This window comes from Nerophis lumbriciformis, linkage group LG14 (genome assembly GCF_033978685.3).
Source record: "Nerophis lumbriciformis linkage group LG14, RoL_Nlum_v2.1, whole genome shotgun sequence".
NCBI lineage: Eukaryota > Metazoa > Chordata > Actinopteri > Syngnathiformes > Syngnathidae > Nerophis > Nerophis lumbriciformis.
The window spans coordinates 29,668,740-29,690,279 of record NC_084561.2 but is presented as its reverse complement, the minus strand read 5'-3'; the positions used below and the strand labels follow the sequence as shown (position 1 = coordinate 29,690,279).

The 21,540-nt window shown below is 41.5% G+C and overlaps 1 protein-coding gene across 1 annotated transcript in view; it reads right to left on the bottom strand.

The window, feature by feature from the left end:
- Positions 1-21,540, bottom strand: part of lrrc7 (leucine rich repeat containing 7) — a 355,766-nt gene that overhangs the window by 278,650 nt on the left and 55,576 nt on the right. The window contains exon 2 of the mRNA XM_061975629.2: positions 3,693-3,993. The gene's annotated coding sequence lies outside the window, so the exon portion shown is untranslated. The remainder of the gene's footprint in view (positions 1-3,692; positions 3,994-21,540) is intronic.

Below are 21,540 nucleotides of genomic sequence, written 5' to 3'. Positions count from 1 at the left end.
CATCGCAGCCAACTCACCACCAGATGGTGATCAGTAGAAAGCTCCGCCCCTCTCTTCACCCGAGTGTCCAAAACATGAGGCCGCAAATCCGATGACACAACTACAAAGTCGATCATGGAATTACGGCCTAGGGTGTCCTGGTGCCAAGTGCACATATAGACACCCTTATGTTTGAACATGGTGTTTGTTATGGACAATCTGTGACGAGCACAAAAGTCCAATAACAAAACACCACTCGGGTTCAGATCCGGGCGGCCATTCTTCCCAATCACGGCTCTCCAGGTTTCACTGTCATTGCCAACATGAGCGTTGAAGTCCCCCAGTAGGACAAGGGAATCACCAGGGGGAGCACTTTCAACGTGCAGGCTTTGAGCCGGGGGGCAACAAGAATTGCTACCCCAGCCCGTCGCCTCTCACTGCGTGCAACGCCAGTGTGGAAGAGAGTCCATCCCCTCTCAAGAGAACTGGTTCCAGAGCCCTTTCTGTGCGTCGAAGTGAGTCAGACTATATCCAGCTGAACTTCTCCACCTCGCGCACTAGCTCAGGCTCCTTCCCCCCCAGCGAGGTGACATTCCACGTCCCCAGAGCTAGCTTATGTAGCCAAGGATAGGACCGCCAAGTGCCCTGCCTTCAGCTTCCGCCCAGCTCACAACACACCCGACCTCTATGGCCCATCCCATGAGTGGTGAGCCCATTGGAGGGGGGACCCACGTTGCCTCTTCGGGCTGTGCCCGGCGGGGCCCCATAGGGACAGGTCCGGCCACCATGCCCCAACTCCGGGCCTGGCTCCATAGGGGGGCCCCGGTGACCCGCGTCCGGGCGAGGGAAAACTAAGTCTCTGTTGTTGTATTTCCATAGAAGTCTGTGTATAGAGCTACACACTTAAAAAAGCGTACACTCAAACGACCACTTGTTTACACAAAATAAACGTCCTCAAATCACAGTTATTGACAATAACTTTATTAAATAAAGGAAGCCAATTCCAGCATTATAGCCAACAGTTTAGAAAAGCAAACTACACAAAGCATAATTAGTAATAATCTGACAGTCAGAAAACCTGCTGATTGACTAATGTGTTCCCATTCAGGTTGCGACACTCTAAATAAAACATGAAGTTCATGTATACTGTACTGATTCATGATACACAATGCAAAATAACAAAAAGAATAAATAGAAAATACATATTTTTCTAGAAACGAAGAGTGTAGACGCAAAAACAAATCTCTATTTTCTTTGGTTGTAGTAAATCAATGTTTTAGTGAAACCTTTCATTAAACAGTTATTCTAATGATAGTCTCAATTTCAAAATTGCACATTCATTAAAAAAAAAAAAAAATTCATAATTCAACTGCAAACGTTTCCTTGCAAAAACAGATACATTGTACATGGTGCCAGCCTGGCCCTAAATTTAAGTGAAAACCGATCAGTTTTTTCAGAGGAATGTTCATTCAATCACTGTGATTAATTAATTTAATCCAAACCAACACCTTTTTTTCAAACAGCAGAGTAAACACCCGATTCAGTTCTTAATTTGAGAGAGTAGTGGCTATACACATTTTCTGTATTTTATGTACACAGGCAACAGACTGGGTTTTTTTCACTGCATTTTGTCGACCTTTCTTGTTCACAGACCGCCCAAATTTTTCAGGACAGTGTCTATTTTATGCGCCCAGTAGGAAAGGGCAACACATGGTCACTGATTTCATCAAAGTTACTCATTTAATTTAGTTACAATCACGGCAAAACAGACACAAATCGAGCAAACGAGAGCTTCTATTGGATGAAATTTCGATGCACTGATTGGTCCTGATGGATTTGTCTGGTTGCGTCACAATGACAGCAGGGCGCTTGTTGGTTTCTGAACTAAAGCGGAATAATAAACAGTGAAATGCAAAAGATAAGTTGCTTCTTCACAAAAAATTGATTGTAGTCCTTTGTAGAGAATGATGTAAACTTACAGCTAAAAATCCACGGAATGGCGTTTATCCATTTTTGCATCTGAACTCTGAATATTTTCTAATTAACTTAACAGAAAACAAATACATATTAACAGATCTCTATCTTGGTTAACTTAAAACAAAAATATTACTTTTCTATTTCTTTTGTTACAGGTAATCTGTAAATGGTTGAGTATGATACACCATAATGTGATAGTGTGAAAGTGGGCCGCTCTGTGTATGTTTGAGAAGTTGCGTCATCGTGCTAATGTAGCTAACCACAGCAAACTCTTAAGAGGATAATGTAATACTGACCGGATATTGCTACTTTAAAAAAATAACTCGATGCTTAAATGTGGAGATGCTGTGCTACGTTATGTGATTTATTTTTATTTGTTGCTGTGATTAGAGTGGCCATGCAGGTCAATGTGCAGATATGGAATTGTGTGTATTGTTGCCTTGTCAAAACAGAAGAAGAATACACTTCCTGTCATTCATTGAAACGCATTTGGACCAACGCAGTGTGACGAAAATATTAATCTGCTTTATCTGTTGCTACTGAAATGTTACGTAAATCAACAAAACTCAGTACACAGCGACACCTTTTCATGTGTGCAACATTAGCTAAGCTAACATTAACATCCTACTAAATGCTACATTTACAACAGAATAAAATAGGCTTTGATTCAAACTTAGCAGTGTGAAAATGCCGTGAACACACCATGTACCAGGTGATGGTGTTAAAAATGAAGTTTGATCAACTCACGGCTGCTATCCAGACTTTTCATTGACTCTTTATTAGCTCACTAACTTACTTCCTTAGCTTTGCTTCTACGTTTGAAATAAAATGAATCTCCCAATTTATTTATTTTTTTCCTGAAGCGATCATGACAACCATTGTGGCAGGTATTGATGTCGCACAATTGCAACATACTTGGAACTTGTTACATAAAAAAACTACTTTGGAAAAGAGTCCTGCATTCAACCAAATGTAAGGATGGTATTCCGATGCAGTAAGACCCATGATGCATTGCGTTTTCACATCACTTTCAAGCCCTATAAGGCGATAACTCGACATTGGTCACAAACTTATGACAACTCGTAAACATGTGGATATAGTCGTAAAAATAAAAAATGGCAATATCAACTATTACTTATGGTTTGTTACTGCCCTCACTTCTAACTACCAAACAAACAACCATCCAGATGTATTTGTACTCTTTCTAACCAATTTGTGGATATGCTTATAATCAGTTGCAGTTTAGTTTCCAGTTCATACACAGTTTCCAAATCTCCATTATTCATGTCTATCGGAATCATCTTTACCGTCCAACTCCCCACTTCATCCTCCCTCTCTTCAGTAAAAGTTAAAGTTAAAGTTAAAGTACCAATGATTGTCACACACACACTAGGCGTGGCGAGATTATTCTCTGCATTTGACCCATCACCCTTGATCACCCCCTGGGAGGTGAGGGGAGCAGTGGGCAGCAGCGGTGGCCGCGCCCGGGAATCATTTTGGTGATTTAACCCCCAATTCCAACCCTTGATGCTGAGTGCCAAGCAGGGAGGTAATGGGTCCCATTTTTATAGTCTTTGGTATGACTCGGCCGGGGTTTGAACTCACAACCTACCGATCTCAGGGCGGACACTCTAACCACTAGGCCACTGAGTAGGTACAAGTGTGAAACCAAAAAGTTGCTGATTCTAATCTATTTGAACCTGAGGAAAATAAAAGCTAACGTCATTATCGCCTACCTGTGCCGTTGGCCAATGAGATGCTGGTTTGTTGGGAATGTGGTCCTGCTGTCACCCTGGAGATCAAGGATGGGTGGAGTCTATACCCCCAGGTGACAGCCTTTGGTTGGTCAAATTCATCGCGCCCTCCTTATGACTCCACCCACTGGCCACTTGCAAGGCCTTATGGGTACCCAGCACTTGCAAACATGTTAAATTGAGTTGAGTTTCTGTTCACTGAAGAGGGCTCAGGTTCTTTTGAGTGTCTTATTGGCTGCAGTCTTGCTGATTCTTCTTGCGGAAGTCATGTACTGTATATGACCTGAAAAGAAGAACACACTGTTTGGTTCACATAACTTTGCAAGTCTGTATCTCATTTTCTGTGTTATTGTGATAAGACAATAAAGAGACATTTGATGTTACCTTTATCAAGTATGTATACGTTTGCTTTACATGCATCCACAATGGAAATTTGTTTACCTTGGATCCTACTCTATATATCATGTTGTGTTATTTTTTTGTAATACCCAGCATATGGTAAAATCTTACACAAAGTTGACAAAAATATACACATTACAATGTTAGATATTTTGTTTTTTACCCTTTGCGTCTGTGTTTCAACGTTTTTGTTCAATCTTTGTTGTTCTTGCTCGATTATAAAATATATCGATCAGGAGGTAGTCTGCAGGAGCGCAACATATTCTTAACATCCAGTGTTTTATTGTTCATAGTTTATATTGTAAACCCCTCATTCTATATTTTTATATACAGTCTGACTGTCATATAATTCAGTGAAATAACTACTGTTGATTCCGTTTTTGAGATGGTCTGTTTAGTTTTTTACATGAACATACAGATTGTGGGATTCACAATATTAACGATGAACAATAAAACACTGAATATTTAAAATACAAACCCCGTTTCCATATGAGTTGGGAAATTGTGTTAAATGTAAATATAAACGGAATACAATGATTTGCAAATCCCTTTCAACCCATATTCAATTGAATGCACTACAAAGACAAGATATTTGATGTTCAAACTCATAAACTTTATTTTTTTTTGCAAATAATAATTAACTTAAAATTTCATGGCTGCAACATGTGCCAAAGTAGTTGGGAAAGGGCATGTTCACCACTGTGTTACATGGCCTTTCCTTTTAACAACACTCAGTAAATGTTTGGGAACTGAGGAGACATTATCTCCCATTCTTGCTTGATGTACAGCTTGTACATCAAGTTGTTCAACAGTCCGGGGGTCTCCGTTGTGGTATTTTAGGCGTCATAATGCGCCACACATTTTCAATGGGAGACAGGTCTGGACTACAGGCAGGCCAGTCTAGTACCCTCACTCTTTTACTATGAAGCCACGTTGATGTAACACGTGGCTTGGCATTGTCTTGCTGAAATAAGCAGGGGCGTCCATGGTAACGTTGCTTGGATGGCAACATATGTTGCTCCAAAACCTGTATGTACCTTTCAGCAATAATGGCGCCTTCACAGATGTGTAAGTTACCCATGTCTTGGGCACTAATACACCCCCATACCATCACAGATGCTGGCTTTTCAACTCTGTGCCTATAACAATCCGGATGGTTCTTTTTTTCTTTGGTCCGGAGGACACAACGTCCACAGTTTCCTAAAACATTTGAAATGTGGACTCGTCAGACCACAGAACACTTTTCCACTTTGTATCAGTCCATCGTAGATGAGCTCAGGCCCAGCGAAGCCGAAGGAGTTTCTGGGTGTTGTTGATAAAACGGTTTTCGCCTTGCATAGGAGAGTTTTAACTTGCACTTACAGATGTAGCGACCAACTGTAGTTACTGACAGTGGGTTTCTGAAGTGTTCCTGAGCCCATGTGGTGATATCCTTTACACAATGATGTCGCTTGTTGATGCAGTACAGCCTGAGGGATCGAAGGTCACGGGCTTAGCTGCTTACGTGCAGTGATTTCTCCAGATGCTCTGAACCCTTTGATGATATATCGGACCGTAAATGGTGAAATCCCTAAATTCCTTGCAATAGCTGGTTGAGAAAGGTTTTTCTTAAACTGTTCAACAATTTGCTCACGTATTTGTTGACAAAGTGGTGACCTTCGCCCCATCCTTGTTTGTGAATGACTGAGCATTTTATGGAATCTACTTTTATACCCAATCATGGCACCCACCTGTTCCCAATTTGCCTGTTCACCTGTGGGATGTTCCAAATAAGTGTTTGATGAGCATTCCTCAACTTTATCAGTATTTATTGCCAACTTTCCCAACTTCTTTGTCACGTGTTGCTGGCATCAAATTCTAAAGTTAATGATTATTAAAAAAAAAAAAATGTTTATCAGTTTGAACATCAAATATGTTGTCTTTGTAGCATATTCAACTGAATATGGGTTGAAAATGATTTGCAAATCATTGTATTCCGTATATATTTACATCTAACACAAATTCCCAACTCATATGGAAATGGTGTTTGTATATGAACGTTGCTCCTCTACTGCAGCCCACCTTCTTGATAGACATCTTTTATAATCAAGCAAGAGCAACAAAGATACATCAAACACGGCGAAAAATAAGGGTAAAACACCTCTACATTATATCACTGTTCTTATTGTCACCGTAGTGTTGTTAATCTATTAATGACCAAACTTTTGTCCTGTGAACAACGAGTTTACGCTCAAACATTACTCCCTCCATAAATGCATCCAAACATCTGTCTTCTTAGTTACGTTTACCTGAACATCATTATCCAACACTATCTGCTGGTCACATTGTGTATCACAGTCAGTTTAACTGCATTTCATAACACATAGAAACCGTATGTCACTCAAAGGTGCAGATTTTAACCATTGGAATCATTTCTATAGTTGGAAAATATCCAGCGAGCCGCATTGAAATGTTTATTATGTCAAGGAAGCCCAGTTAACTGCCTTTTTATGCTGTTTTGCAAGTCACGTGATTTCAAACTTGACACCTCAATGACTGGTTCTGAGACAGGATCGATTGCTTCAGTCTTAATTTACCAGAAGTGAGTCTTGCTTTTTGAAGTAGCGATTTTTCGACACTGAATTTTTCAGTATTTGATTTTTTTTACACTGAATATTTTTACACAATTTATTTTTAAACTGAATTCATAGACACTGAAATTTAAAACTGAATTTATATATACACAGAAATTTAGAACACTGAATTTTGTTTTCAATGAAATTGTCAGCATAATTTGCAAAATTCAGTTCACAAAATTCAAGTACAAAATATTCAGTTACATAAATTCAGGGTCAAAAAACATAAGATACAGATTAACCACCATAAAAGACATTGATTTAAATTGTGTCTGAGTTTAGATGAAGAAAATAATTTTGCATCCACACACAGATCTGTTCGATGTAGCGACAAAGTGAATCAACAGGCCGACATTCACTTGCCGTCAGTGACAGGTAGATCTGAGTATCATCTGCATAGTTGTGGTAGGACACATTGAAGCTGCATATTAGCTGGCTTCGTGGCAGCATGTACAAGCTGAATAGGGGGCCAGTATCAAGCCCTGAGGAACCCCACAGGTCATAACCATTTGTTCAGAGAGACAGTTAGCAATTCCATCAAAGTATGTCCTGCGATCGAGATAGGACTTGAACTAGTTAAGAGCCAAACTGGATATTTCCACACAGTTTTCCAACCTCTGTATTAAGATAGTATGGTCAACTGTTTCAAAGGCAGCTCTCACATCCAGCAGAACCAAGACTGAGACTTTTTCTGCGTCTGTGTTCAGGCAGATATCATTTGTCATCTTCAATAGAGCGGTTTCAGTGCTGTTGTGGGGCCTAAAGCCAGAATGGAAAGTATCAAACACATTGTTATAGATGAGACAATCACTGATCTGTTGGTATAAAAGTTTTCCTACAACTTTGCCCAAAAATAGCTGGTTTGATATGGGACGATCGTTGTTCAGTTCTGTGGCATCAAGACTCATTTTCTTTAAGAGGGGCTTAATGGCTGCTGTTTTTAAAGGCCTTTGGGAATGGTTCAGTCAGAAGTGAGATGTTAATTTCTAGCTAACTATGTTTACCAAGATTAGTACATATAGCTGAAGCTAAATATATAGGACGAACACATCAGAATCAGAATCAGAATAGTTTTTATTGCCATTGTTTGAGAACGGGTTCACAAACTAGGAATTTTTCTTGGTGCAATCGTGCAACATAAAACACATATAACCCAGATTTGGTAATAAAAAGAGCTGTAACTGAGCTATCAGATCTTGTTATTGTTCATGTTCCTGATGGCCGAGGGGAAAAAACTGTTCAGGTGGCGGGAGGTGTGGGTCTGGATGGACCGTAGTCTCCTGCCTGAGGGGAGAGGGGAGAATAGTTTGTGTCCAGGGTGAGATGAGTCAGCTGTGATCCGACCCACACGCCTCCTAGTCCTGGAGGAGAACATGTCCTGGAGGGATGGGAGCTTGCAGTCAATCACCTTCTCAGCAGCACGTACGATGTGCTGCAGTCGATGCTTATCCTGGACTGTGGCGCCGAGGAACCACACGGTGATGGAGGAGGTGAGGATGGACTCGATGATGGCTGAGTAAAACTGCACCAGCATCTCGGTCGGCACCTTAAGTTTCCTCAGCTGCCGCAGGAAGTACATCCTCTGCTGGGCCTTCTTGATGAGGGAGCTGATGGTCGGCTCCCACTGAGGTCCTGGGTGATGGTGGTGACCAAGAAACGGAAGAAGTCCACAATGGAGACGGGGGTGGGAGAGTCAATCAGGGTGAGGGGGGATGGTGGGGATGTGACTTTCCTGAAGTCCATGATCATCTCCACTGTTTTCTGGGCGTTCAGCTCCAGGTTGTTGAGGCTGCACCAGGACGCCAGCCGGCCATCTCTCTCCTGTAGGCGGACTCATCGCCATCCGAGATGAGCCCAATGAGGGCAGTGTCATCCGCAAACTTGAGCAGCTTTACGGACTGGTGACTGGAGGTGCAGCAGTTTGTATACAGGGAGAAGAGCCAGGGAGAAAGTACACAGCCCTGAGGAGTACCAGTGTTCGTGGTTCGACTGTCCGAGACAATCTTCCCCAGCCGCACGTGCTGTCTTCGGTCTGTCAGGAAGTCATTGATCCAACTGCAGAGGGAGTCGGGCACGCTGACCTGGTAGAGCTTGTCTCGTAGCAGTCCAGGGAGGATGGTGTTGAAGGCAGAGCTGAAGTCTACAAATAGGGTCCGAGCGTAGGTCCCTGGGGAGTCAAGATGCTCCAGGATGAAGTGGAGGGCCAGGTTCACTGCATCATCCACAGACCTGTTGGCTCTGTAGGCGAACTGCAGTGGGTCCAGGAGGGGGGCGGTGATGTCCTTGAGGTGGGGCAGGACCAAGCGCTCAAAGGACTTCGTGACCACAGACGTCAGCGCAACCGGCATGTAGTCATTAAGTCCTGTGATCCGTGCTTTCTTGGGAACAGGGAGAATGGTGGAGGTCTTAAAGCAGGACGGCACGCGGCATAGCTCCAGAGAGGTGTTAAAAATGGCAGTGAAGACAGGAACCAGCTGATCCACGCAGTGTCTGAGGGTGGAGGGGGAGACACCATCCGGCCCAGGCGCCTTCTGCGTGTCCAGCTTCAAGAACTGCCGGCGTACATCCTCCTCTCAGATGGAGAGGGCCTTTAAAGTGCTGGCGTTGGTGGGGAGGGTGATGGTGGGGCGAGCAGAGCTTTGATGAGCTGAAGGCTGTTCATGACAACAGTAATGTATGTTGAGGCCCTGAGCGAGAGTCCGGTCATTCAGGGCCTGGGGGGCTTTGGGCTTATAGTTCGTAAGGGCCCTTAGCCCTCTCCAAACGGCCACAGAATCATTGGAGCGGAAGTGTTCCTGTAGACGGTTAGAGTACACAGATTTAGCTTTCTCAACTTCCCTGTTGAAGTGGTACTTCGCTTCTCTGTAGGTACTCCAGTCCCCGCTTCTCCACGCAGCCTCCTTCTTCTTGCGCAGCTGTCGGAGCTTGGGTGTGAACCAGGGCTTGTTGTTGTTATAACAAGCCCTGGTGCGCGTTGGAATGATGCGCGCCTCATTAAACTGAATGTATGAGGTCACAGTGTCCGTATACTCGTCCAGATTGTCCGTGGCCGCTCCAATTTCCTCCCAGTCTGCCGTCTCCAAACATGCACGCAACTTCTCTACAGCCTCAGTGGTGAAACACTTAATGGTCCTCATAACAGGTTTAGCCAGTTTCAGTCTCTGTCTGTCATGGCCAAGTACCACAACTCTCGCAGCCAAGAAGGCCGTGCCATATGAACCGTGCCACATACCTAGTCAAAAGTTATACCTAACCACGTAGTGTTTCCAGTCCAAGTTAGGTTCATATCAGTCAAGTCTGACAACCACCTGTTTGCACAGTGACTACAGTATACAAGGGTACCGGGAGCAGACAGTAGTGTCTTTCGTGCCATGCCAGTCTTGCCAAGTCCGTTATATGTTGTGCTTTCAATGTATTTTTGTTTAACATCTCTGTGATGTCACTATAAATGCAAAGGCAGGATTGATCCAAGCTCAATATAAATTGTATGACAACTTATTTGTTTTTATTTAATACTGTTTTGTCAGTGACAGGAGTGAAATGTTCAAGCTCTAGTTGACTAGCTGGCTGTCGATTAACTATTGGTTTCCCAGCAATTATTGCATTTTAATGCCTTAAACTTAAGCATGAAATAATAATTGCAAACTCATTGCGCTTTGAAGTAGAAATTAGTTCTATTGGAAGTAAAACGGGAGGGTTTGTTAATCCGTTTACTATAGCAAACAGGACACAAGAGTTGTTACTACAGCTGATACAGATGATTTCAGAAAAAGTATTTTCCCTTGTTCTACACAAAATGTAGTTGAATACATTTAACTTCTGTGTGAATCTCATAATAAGCTTGTAGCTTTGACTTTCACCATTTCCGTTCGGCTCTGCAGCACTGCATTTTCTGTGTCTTCATTTTTTCCATGGCACCTTTTGCCTACTATTAACCATTGCAACCTTGACAGGATCAATAATGTCCAAAACATTTACAACACTTGATGTGTAAGAGTTCAACAGATCATCCACATTAGAATACAGGAAGTTTTCAAACCTAAAAATTTCCACAAACCATGTCTGTATGCTGACATGTGTGCGCCTTCCCGAACAACTGCGACACAACTACTGGTTTGGGTCTAACAGACAAGTTGAAGAAAACACAGAAATGATCCAATAAAGCAGCATCAACAACATTGACGTTTGAGATAGCAAGACCCTTAATAATGATCATATCAAGAGTGTTCTCTCTGCTTTGAGTGGGCTAGTTTACATGTTGAGTAAAAACAAACATTTCAAGGACAGCACCGAGGTCTTTAGTGTGCCTGTCATTGGCTGGATCTACATGCACAATCAAGTCCCCTATAATGACCAATCAGTCAAAAATAGTGCACACAGCATAAATAAATAAATCTGAATTTTGTGGTGGTTTGTAAATAGGGATATAAAGTACTGAAATATATTTATATTAATTTATATTCACTCAACAGATACAATTTTTAATGCAAATACCGAAGTATTTGAATGTATGGGAAATACATTCAAATACTTCGGTTCGCCAGATGTAAATTTAGGGCTGCCACAAGTTAAAAAAAACATTGCGATACAGGAAGGTAAGAATAAAACTTCTAGGTGATATATGTGCTGCCATCCCCTGCCAATCATGTTCTAGAAAACACTACTACGTATTTGTTTTCAAATTAAAGTTTGAGTAACAGGCTTAATCCGACACTCGTCAGCACACAAAGTTAGCGGTCAATATTTGTTCCCACAAAGTTTGGTGACGATACGCCTGTAAGTAGAAATGCATTTGCTGTTTTGTATACATTTTGTTTGGTTCAAATCTAATTTGTTAAACGTTTCTACAAGTTTAAAAAGATCGCAATGCTAATTTTAGTTAGCCTCCATTGTATGTTAGCATTAAGCTAGCAGCATAAAAGACAAGCTTCATTATGTATGATTGTATTGTTTTTTTCCCCAGTATATACAAAACCGTATTGTTGATTTAACATGATTCTTGTTACGATCTTGTGTGGTGCAGAAATTAAGATGCATAAAAAGAAGGCCAACGTGCAATTTACAGTCTTTATTCCAGGGAGGAATTAACAAAAAGCGATGGTGTCGAGGGAGGAAGCACACCATTGAAAAACAGCACACATAAAACAACTTAACTGTTGGTCACACAGGGACACAGCTGGGCCAACCTCACAGGAGGGAGACGTCGGCGCCGAAGCAAAGACGAGTCACAGGAAAAAAAACAGTGGCAAAGAAGTATGTGTACCCACGGACAGAAGCACTAAGAATGTGGAACCAACGCCTCCCAGCTGCCACTACTCAGCTTAAATATCCCTGGAGTAACTAGTGGCCGGTGTACCCAAAATCAGTGCCACCTGTGGATCATCCCAGTATAGGAAGAGGGAGAGGGAGGGAGAGGGAGAGATAGGGAGAGACAAGGAGAGCGAGCACACCAGACAGCAGGTAATCATCACAATTCTTACATGTATGTGCACTTCATGTGTACATTATTTGTTTGTGTGCTTAGTTTCACACTAACTTCCTTGTGGAAACTATCAAACAAACTCAAGTTGGAAGTTTTCCATCTCTAATTTAAAGAACTGTTTCCAACATTCAGGTAGAGCAGAATAATAAATGTTAATAAACCATGGGTGTTATCGTAGTAAAATGTGAAGCACAATTAAAACATATAGCAATGATTTAATTTAACAGGAAAAAGATATGTTGATACGAGGGTTGTAGGGTATACCGGTATTAGTATTATACCGAGATACAAACCCCGTTTCCATATGAGTTGGGAAATTGTGTTACATGTAAATATAAACGGAATACAATGATTTGCAAATCATTTTCAACCCATATTCAGTTGAATATGCTACAAAGACAGCATATTTGATGTTCAAACTGATAAACATTTTTTTTTTGCAAATAATCATTAACTTTGGAATTTGATGCCAGCAACACGTGACAAAGAAGGTGGGAAAGGTGGCAATAAATACTGATAAAGTTGAGGAATGCTCATCAAACACTTATTTGGAACATCCCACAGGTGAACAGGCAAATTGGGAACAGGTGGGTGCCATGCTTGGGTATAAAAGTAGATTCCATGAAATGCTCAGTCATTCACAAACAAGGATGGGGCGAGGGTCACCACTTTGTCAACAAATGCGTGAACAAATTGTTGAACAGTTTAAGAAAAACCTTTCTCAACCAGCTACTGCAAGGAATTTATGGATTTCACCATCTACGTTCCGTAATATCATCAAAAGGTTCAGAGAATCTGGAGAAATCACTGCACGTAAGCAGCTAAGCCCGTGACCTTCAATCCCTCAGGCTGTACAGCATCAACAAGCGACATCAGTGTGTAAAGGATATCACCACATAGGCTCAGGAACACTTCAGAGACCCACTGTCAGTAACTACAGTTGGTCGCTACATCTGTAAGTGCAAGTTAAAACTCTCCTATGCAAGGCGAAAACCGTTTATCAACAACACCCAGAAACGCCGTTGGCTTCGCTGGGCCTGAGCTCATCTAAGATGGACTGATACAAAGTGGAAAAGTGTTCTGTGGTCTGACGAGTCAACATTTCAAATTGTTTTTGGAAACTGTGGTCGTTGTGTCCTCCGGACCAAAGAGGAAAAGAACCATCCGGATTGTTATAGGCGCAAAGTTGAAAAGCCAGCATGTGTGATGGTATGGGGGTGTATTAGTGCCCAAGACATGGGTAACTTACACATCTGTGAAGGCGCCATTAATTCTGAAAGGTACATACTGGTTTTGGAGCAACATATGTTGCCATCCAAGCAACGTTACCATGGACGCCCCAGCTTATTTCAGCAAGACAATGCCAAGCCACATGTTACATCAACGTGGCTTCATGGTAAAAGAGTGCGGGTACCAGACTGGCCTGCCTGTAGTCCAGACCTGTCTCCCATTGAAAATGTGTGGCGCATTATGAAGCCTAAAATACCACAACAGAGACCCCCAGACTGTTGAACAACTTAAGCTGTACATCAAGCAAGAATGGGAAATAATTCCACCTGAGAAGCTTAAAAAATTTGTCTCCTCAGTTCCCAAACCTTTACTGAGTGTTGTTAAAAATAAAGGCCATGTAACACAGTGGTGAACATGCCATTTCCCAACTACTTTGACATGTGTTGCAGCCATGAAATTCTAAGTTAATTATTATTTGCAAAAAATAAATAAGGTTTATGAGTTTGAACATCCAATATCTTGTCTTTGTAGCATATTCAACTGAATATGGGTTGAAAATGATTTGCAAATCATTGTATTCCGTTTACATTTACATCTAACACAATTTCCCAACTCATATGGAAACGGGGTTTGTACTAATGAATCATATTCGGTACTATACCGCCTCTGAAAAGTAACGATCCGCCACCCACCCCCGCGCCCCAGTCGTGTCATTGTTGGTTTACGAGCATGTTACGCAATGCACAATCACGGAGTACTTACAAACAGACAGTGTGTACGGTAGATAGAAAAGGGAGAAGGGATGCATTTTGGCTTAAAAACTAACAATAAAGGTGAAGTTATAACACTGAAACGGCCGCCGGAAGAGGTGCTTTAAGACATGGTTAGCTAGCTAGCGGCTAGAGTCCAGCCCCAGTCGGCAGTGTTTTAGCTACTTCTAAATCACTAATCCTCGCCTCCATTGTGACAAATAAAGTGAGTTTCTTACAAGTATCATCCCTGCAGGACGAGGAATAGCTAAACATATGTCACTCCACATCGTAGCTCACCGGCATCAAAATGTAAACAAACGCCATTGGTGGATCTACACCTAACATCCACTGTAATGATACCAAGTACAGTAACGTATCTAGTCGATACTACTATGATTATGTCGATATTCTTTTGGCATCACAACTTCTTTGGTTTTTTTAAATTTATATCATGTTTATAAACTCAGGAAATAGGTCTCGGACACATGAGGACTTTGAATATGACCAATGTATCATCCTGTAACGACTTGGAATCGGATTGATACCCAAATTTGTGGTAACATCCAAAACTAATGTAAAGTATCAAACAACAGAAAAATAAGTGATTATTATATTTTAACAGATGTCTAGATAGAACATGTTGGAAGAAAAAGTAAGCAGATATTAACAGTAAATGAACAAGTCGATTGCTCTGTTGGATAAGCTCAGAGCAATCGGATTTGATAAAACTTCATCGAGCTGGATGCAATCTTACTTGGAGGGGAGGGAACAGGTGGTAGAGGTGAACGGCACCGTGTCCCCTCCCTCTCAGTAAGCTGTGGAGTCCCCCAAGGCAGTACATTGGGGCCTTTACTGTTCCTAATATACATAAACGGCTTGTCATAAGCATCCATCCATCCATCCACTTCCGCTATCCGAGGTCGGGTCGCGGGGGCAGCAGCCTAAGCAGGGAAGCCCAGACTTCCCTCTTCCCAGCCACTTCGTCCAGCTCTTCCCGGGGGATCCCGAGGCGTTCCCAGGCCAGCCGGGAGACATAGTCTTCCCATCGTGTCCTGGGTCTTCCCCGTGGCCTCCTACCGGTCGGACGTGCCCTAAACACCTCCCTAGGGAGGCGATCGGGTGGCATCCTGACCAGATGCCCGAACCAACTCATCTGGCTCCTCTCGATGTGGAGGAGCAGCGGCTTTACTTTGAGCTCCCCTCGGATGACAGAGCTTCTCACCCTATCTCTAAGGGAGAGCCCTGCCACCCGGCGGAGGAAACTTGTCATAAGCATGCGACTGTGAATTGTTCTTGTTTGCGGATGACTCGGCCCTGCTGGTATCCGGCAAGGACAAGTCACAGGTGGAGAAAATCCTCAGTGCTGAACCCTGTAGAACTTGCACCTGGCTCGCTGACAACAAGCTATCCATACACTTGGGTAAAAGGGAATCCATCCTGTTTGGGTCCCACATCAACCTTAAGAAAGTCAATGACTTCACTATAAAAGTGGGTGACATTGTTATCACCAAGAAAGATGAGGTCACCTACCTAGGTTTCATTCTAGAGGCTAATCTTTCCTATGATAAAATGGCAACCGAGGTAATCAAAAAGGTCAACCAACGAACGAGATTTCTCTATACAATCTCCTCTCTGGTCAACAAAAGCACCATGAGGATTCTAGCGGGAACTCTCGTTCAACCCTTTTTCGATTACGCATGCACCTACTGGTACCCTAGCACCTCCAAAACCCTCAAATCTAAACTCCAAACATCCCAGAACAAGCTAGTCAGATTACTTGTAGACCTCCACCCCAGATCACACCTCACTCCTACCCACTTTTTCAAAGTGGGCTGGCTCAGGGTTGAGGACAGAGTAAAACAACTTGCATTGAGCCTAGTCTATAAAATCCGCTACACCTCCCTGATACCGAAGTACATGTCAAACTACTTCCATAACGTAAATGACCGCCATAACCACAACACCAGGGGGAGCTTCACTAACCACGTTAAACCCAGATTCCGATTTAATAAAGGTCTTAACTCATTCTCTTTCTATGCCACATCAATGTGGAATGCGCTACCAACAGGTGTAAAAGAAAGAGCATCTCTATCTTCCTTCAAAACCGCACTAAAAGAACACCTCCAGGCAACTTCAACCCTAAACTAACACCCTCCCCGGATTGTACTTTTTCTTATGCTTTCTGATCTCTCTCTCTCTCTCTCTCTATGTCCACTACTTGCTGTACATATCCTACCAAGTCAGACCTACACTGTTTCAATATCCATTTCTCTGTTCTCAATTGTTGATGACTGATGATGACAACCAAACCTAACCCCCCCCTCCACATCCCGGATTGTAAATAATGTAAATAATTCAATGTATATACCCTGATGATTATTTTGTGTGATGACTGTATTATGATGATAGTATATATCTGATAGTATATATCTGTATCATGAATCCATTTAAGTGGACCCCGACTTACACAAGTTGAAAAACTTATTCGGGTGTTACCATTTAGTGGTCAATTGTACGGAATATGTACTTCACTGTGCAACCTACTAATAAAAGTCTCAATCAATCAATCAATCAATCAAAGTCGGTTAATAATTAATTTTATACCACTTGTCCTTAATAATTTTGATAAAATAATAGAATGGAAAATGACACAATATGTTACTGCATACGTCAGCAGCTAAATTAGGAGCCTTTGTTTTCTTACTTACTAATACAAGACAAGTTGTCTTGTATGTTCACTATTTTATTTAAGGACAAACTTGCAATAAGAATCATATGTTTAATGTACCGTAAGATTTTTTGTTAAAATAAAGCCAATAACGCAATTTTTTGTGGTCCCCTTTATTTAGAAAAGTACCAAAAAGTACCGAAAAGTATCGAAATAATTTTGGTACCGGTACCAAAATATTGGTATCGGGACAACACTAGTTGATACTAATAACACATATTTGTTTATACATGTATGTTTTGTTTAGCCTTTTTTGAAACAAATACATACATCACAGAACAATTGTGTAAATTATGCGATTATGTAATCGAGACTGCCCCGGTCACGCACCCACCACCATAAATTGATTGTTGGTCTGAGGGAAACACTGAAATGGATGACAACGTATAGAGTTATTATTAATTTGTTTAATGAAGTGAGCATCTCTTTCCAAAATAGTCTGATATACTTTTGTATTTATTTGTACATAAAAAATCCTTTATTTAAAAAACAATTTAATATTAAATTTTAAAATGTAATGCCTTATATATGGCTTTTAAAAAATCACTTCCACTTCAGATTGTTTATTATACACTTATCTTTCTCCATTTTGCTCCCTTTGTCCAATCCATCCTACCAAACATCGTGGCAGTGATGAGCGAATTAATAAAGGAGTTAAAGTGGAACACAACTCCCTGAGGTCTGCCTTTCTGGGACGGTCACACAGTGAAAAGACCGAGGACACACACACACACACACACACACACACACACACACACACACACACACACACACACACACACACACACACACACACACACACACACACACACACACACACACACAAAAGAATATACATAAAAACACATACACAAATGAATGCCTTACATGCTGAAAGCGCCAGTTGTATTCTTTACGTGCATTACTGGGGTGAAGTGAGGCAGTGAGGGAAACAAGCAATCTATACATCCCATCATGAGCATCCTTATCTAGATGGGAGTAGAAGGGACACGAGGAGAGGGATGAATGCAGGAGAGAGAGTAATGGTAACATAGCAATGTGACGAGTTGGTGCCCAGGGGCAGTGGAATGCACGATGGCGCGCCACTCTACTTACGGACCCAAAAGAAAAATGTTTAGCTCATCAGATTACATAATAATGGCAGTTACAATAGTCTGTTGAATATTGTACTGCAAAATAATGCAACAGTTTGAATAGTGTATGATGTTTTTATGTAAGGGTGAATAGTTGTGTCCATTTGACAGGCAATCAGCCCAGAGCAGGGTTTCTCAAACTTGTTTCACCATGTACCACTTCAGAAAACCTTTGGCTCTCAAGTACCACCATTGACCAACATTAAAATACAGTAGCGTAGTTGAGCTAAGTATTCATTAAAAACAAGATACAGGTTTTATTCAACAAGTATATTTAATATTTTTGGCCACTGTAACATTACACACAGTTTGAAGAGTAACACTGTGTAAGTATAGAAAAATAAAGCGCTGTGCTTTAATGAAGTAATTCTTTGGCATACCACTAGATAGCGCCTGTGTTACACGTATCTCTACCACAGTTTGAGAATCACTGTATTTAAAACAACGGATTACTATCCAAATACATTATTTGCAATCCATCCATCCATCCATTTTCTACCGCTTATTCCCTTTGGGGTCGCGGGGGGCGCTGGAGCCTATCTCAGCTACAATCGGGCGGAAGGCGGGGTATACCCTGGACAAGTCGCCACATCATCGCAGGGCCAACACAGATAGACAGACAACATTCACACTCACATTCACACACTAGCAATATTCAAATAAATTAAAGTAATATTATCGAAGGTGGACGTCCCAAAAACATGCATGTTCAGCTTATTGGAGCCTCTAAACCTAAAACAATTCAACTGGCAAAATCCTGCTCTGGAATGACAAAATACCGGCCCCAGAGTTCAGTTCAAAACTTGTGAGACAGACATTTTGCAGCAAATTACTAAAAATATTAGAGTTCTCCTGTTGTCTAGCAGAACTTGGACCACTGTAAACACATCGGCAGATCCTTGCATTTATTGATATAACTACGTAGCTTGTTCACTTCGCATGCAGTCAGTAGTCATTTGTTCAACAGGGATAGACTCCAGCTCACCTGTGACCCTAATGAGAACCAGCGGTATGAAAGCAAATGAGACAGAATTTTGTTACTGCTTCTTTCTTTGTCGGTACATGTGAGGCCCTGTTGAGTGGACATCAAGCGGAACAGCATGAGAATGTCAGTGGTGTGCCGTCAGGGCCAGCAAGGCCTTCTCTGCTGGCCTAACATAACCAGAAATCATGATCATAATTAAAGATAAACATTTTTTTTATTTACTTTCCCTAAATATCTAAATGTATTCATATTCTCTTCATGTCATATTATGCTCCTTCCAGTGCTGTTGTTTTTAGTTTTAGTTTGTATCCAATCAGAATTCAGTTAGCTTATGTTGCCATGCTGTACGAAATCTTCCAAAGGCCTTCAGAATCAACAATGCAGAAGTCCGTGCACTGTAAGTGATCGGGGACATACAGTTGATAGAAAGTTGCGATAGCAAATCAGATCACGAGTTGTTGTCAGTAAGGCCTTCTAGATGGCCTCACGCTGAATGTGAGGTTTACGCGTCCTGTGATTGGATACTCATCGGTTAGCGGATGAATTTGAGAACACATAGAGTTGATAGACAGTTGCGATAGCCAATAAGATCACAAGTTGTTGACAGTAGCCTATCCAAGTAGCCTGATGTTAACGAGACTGTGATTGGATACTCACATCATTCCAAAGTGAGTATCCAAGTGACTATTTTAATTTCTCCTCAGGGATTAATAAAGTATTTCTGATTCTGATTCTGATTCTCCATTCACAAGTTTCAATTTAGCAGGAAGCGGGAAGTGTTGCGTCGTAGCCAGACCGGGATAGCAGAGAAGGAGAACAAAACGTTGATTTGGTGGCAGATATATATTTGCAAGGCCGTTTTCAAGAAGTATATTTAAAGAGAAACTACATCTTGTGAGACGATGTCCACCAACACCTGAAGCTGTTCAGCTCAGCTGTTCTGGCGATGAAATGCTCGCCATTTCTACTCGAATAAGCCGACAACGGCTTATGCGGCATCGAATAGGTTCTACTAATTGTGAGTTAAAATATTAAATGTTTTCACTTTTAATATGTTTTTTGCAATTTTAATTTTGACAGTACCACATAAGATATGTTTTAATTGCTGATGCGTTTTAATAGATTTTTAAATGCGTCAGAAAATAACCCGTTTTGTACACTGTTGAGGTGTTCAATGCCCAGTAGGGCGTAAATGTGTTCCTGTATAGTATTTCTCCAGCAATGGTTATGTGGTCATCAATTATGGTCAATCAATTATGGTATTTTGTGAGGTAATCTTTGAAGTCGGACATTACTGAAGGCCTAGGTGGGAAAGGCACGGCCCGCCACTGGAGAATACATACCATGAGCATTTCTACGCAGGGCTGCCTCAGGCTAAATCGGGGCCATAGACAGAATTTTATTTTGAGCCTCCCGATTACAAAATATTTTTACACTTTTGTGAGATGATTTTTATACTTTTTTTATTCAAACTTGAATTTGATTTGGTGCATGTTTCGTACTGAAACACATTCATGGGAAAGAGATTGTTCAATCATTAAAACGTACACCTGTAAACAATAACAATTTCAACATCATTAGAACAAATTTATAAACCTTGCTATCTCAGCTATGACTAGGATTTCAGTGGAGCCACTGGGTAAGTAGGGATATTTGCCGTTTTGCTCTTATCAGTGACGCAGCAGGAAGTGGTTAGGAAGAAGTTTGCCGTAAAATTTCATATGACGCGCATTCATTGACATTTTTACCTGCGATTCTTCACGCAAAACGGGGCAACCACGGATCTCGGAGCCCTACGCAAAGTCGCCACAACCTGTTTCTACGCCCGACCAAGGACGAAAGCAATAAGTTCAGCATTTTGACACATGCAGAATGGGAAGAGGATTTAGACTAAGAATTTTTTTTACTGTCATTCAAATTTTTACATTACAGTGCAGATAAAAACAAAATGTATTTGCCTTTGGCTCGTATTAGTGCAGGATAAAAACAGCAGCAAGCATGTAATTAATAAAAACCGAAACAATATTTACATAAAAATAAATATATTGCACATTTGTGATGTATGTTATGTTTTATTTTACAGTCCAGTGAGGTAGTCCTGTGGGTTTGAGGGAGAATGAATGGATTATTTTTAGTGTTCAAAAGTCTTATGGCCTGTAGGAAGAAGCTGTTACAGAATGTAGAAGTTCTGCTTCGGAGGCTGCGGAATCTCTTTCAAGAGTCCAGCAGCAAAAGGTCAGGTTAAGTCAGGTCAGGAGTCTCCAAACGTTTTCCACTAAGGGCTGCGTAATGAAAAATTCAACGATGCGGGGGCCATTTTGATATCGATTTTTTTTTTTAACCAACACAATGTATAGATCATTTGTCTCCAAAGTGCGGCCCGGGGGCCATTGCAGTCCGCAGCTTGAGTTTTGTTGGCCCGTAAACCAAAAATACATAATGTACTGAGAAAAAGATGGAATTTTGATACTAAACACTAGGGATGTCCCGATTTGATATTGGTGTG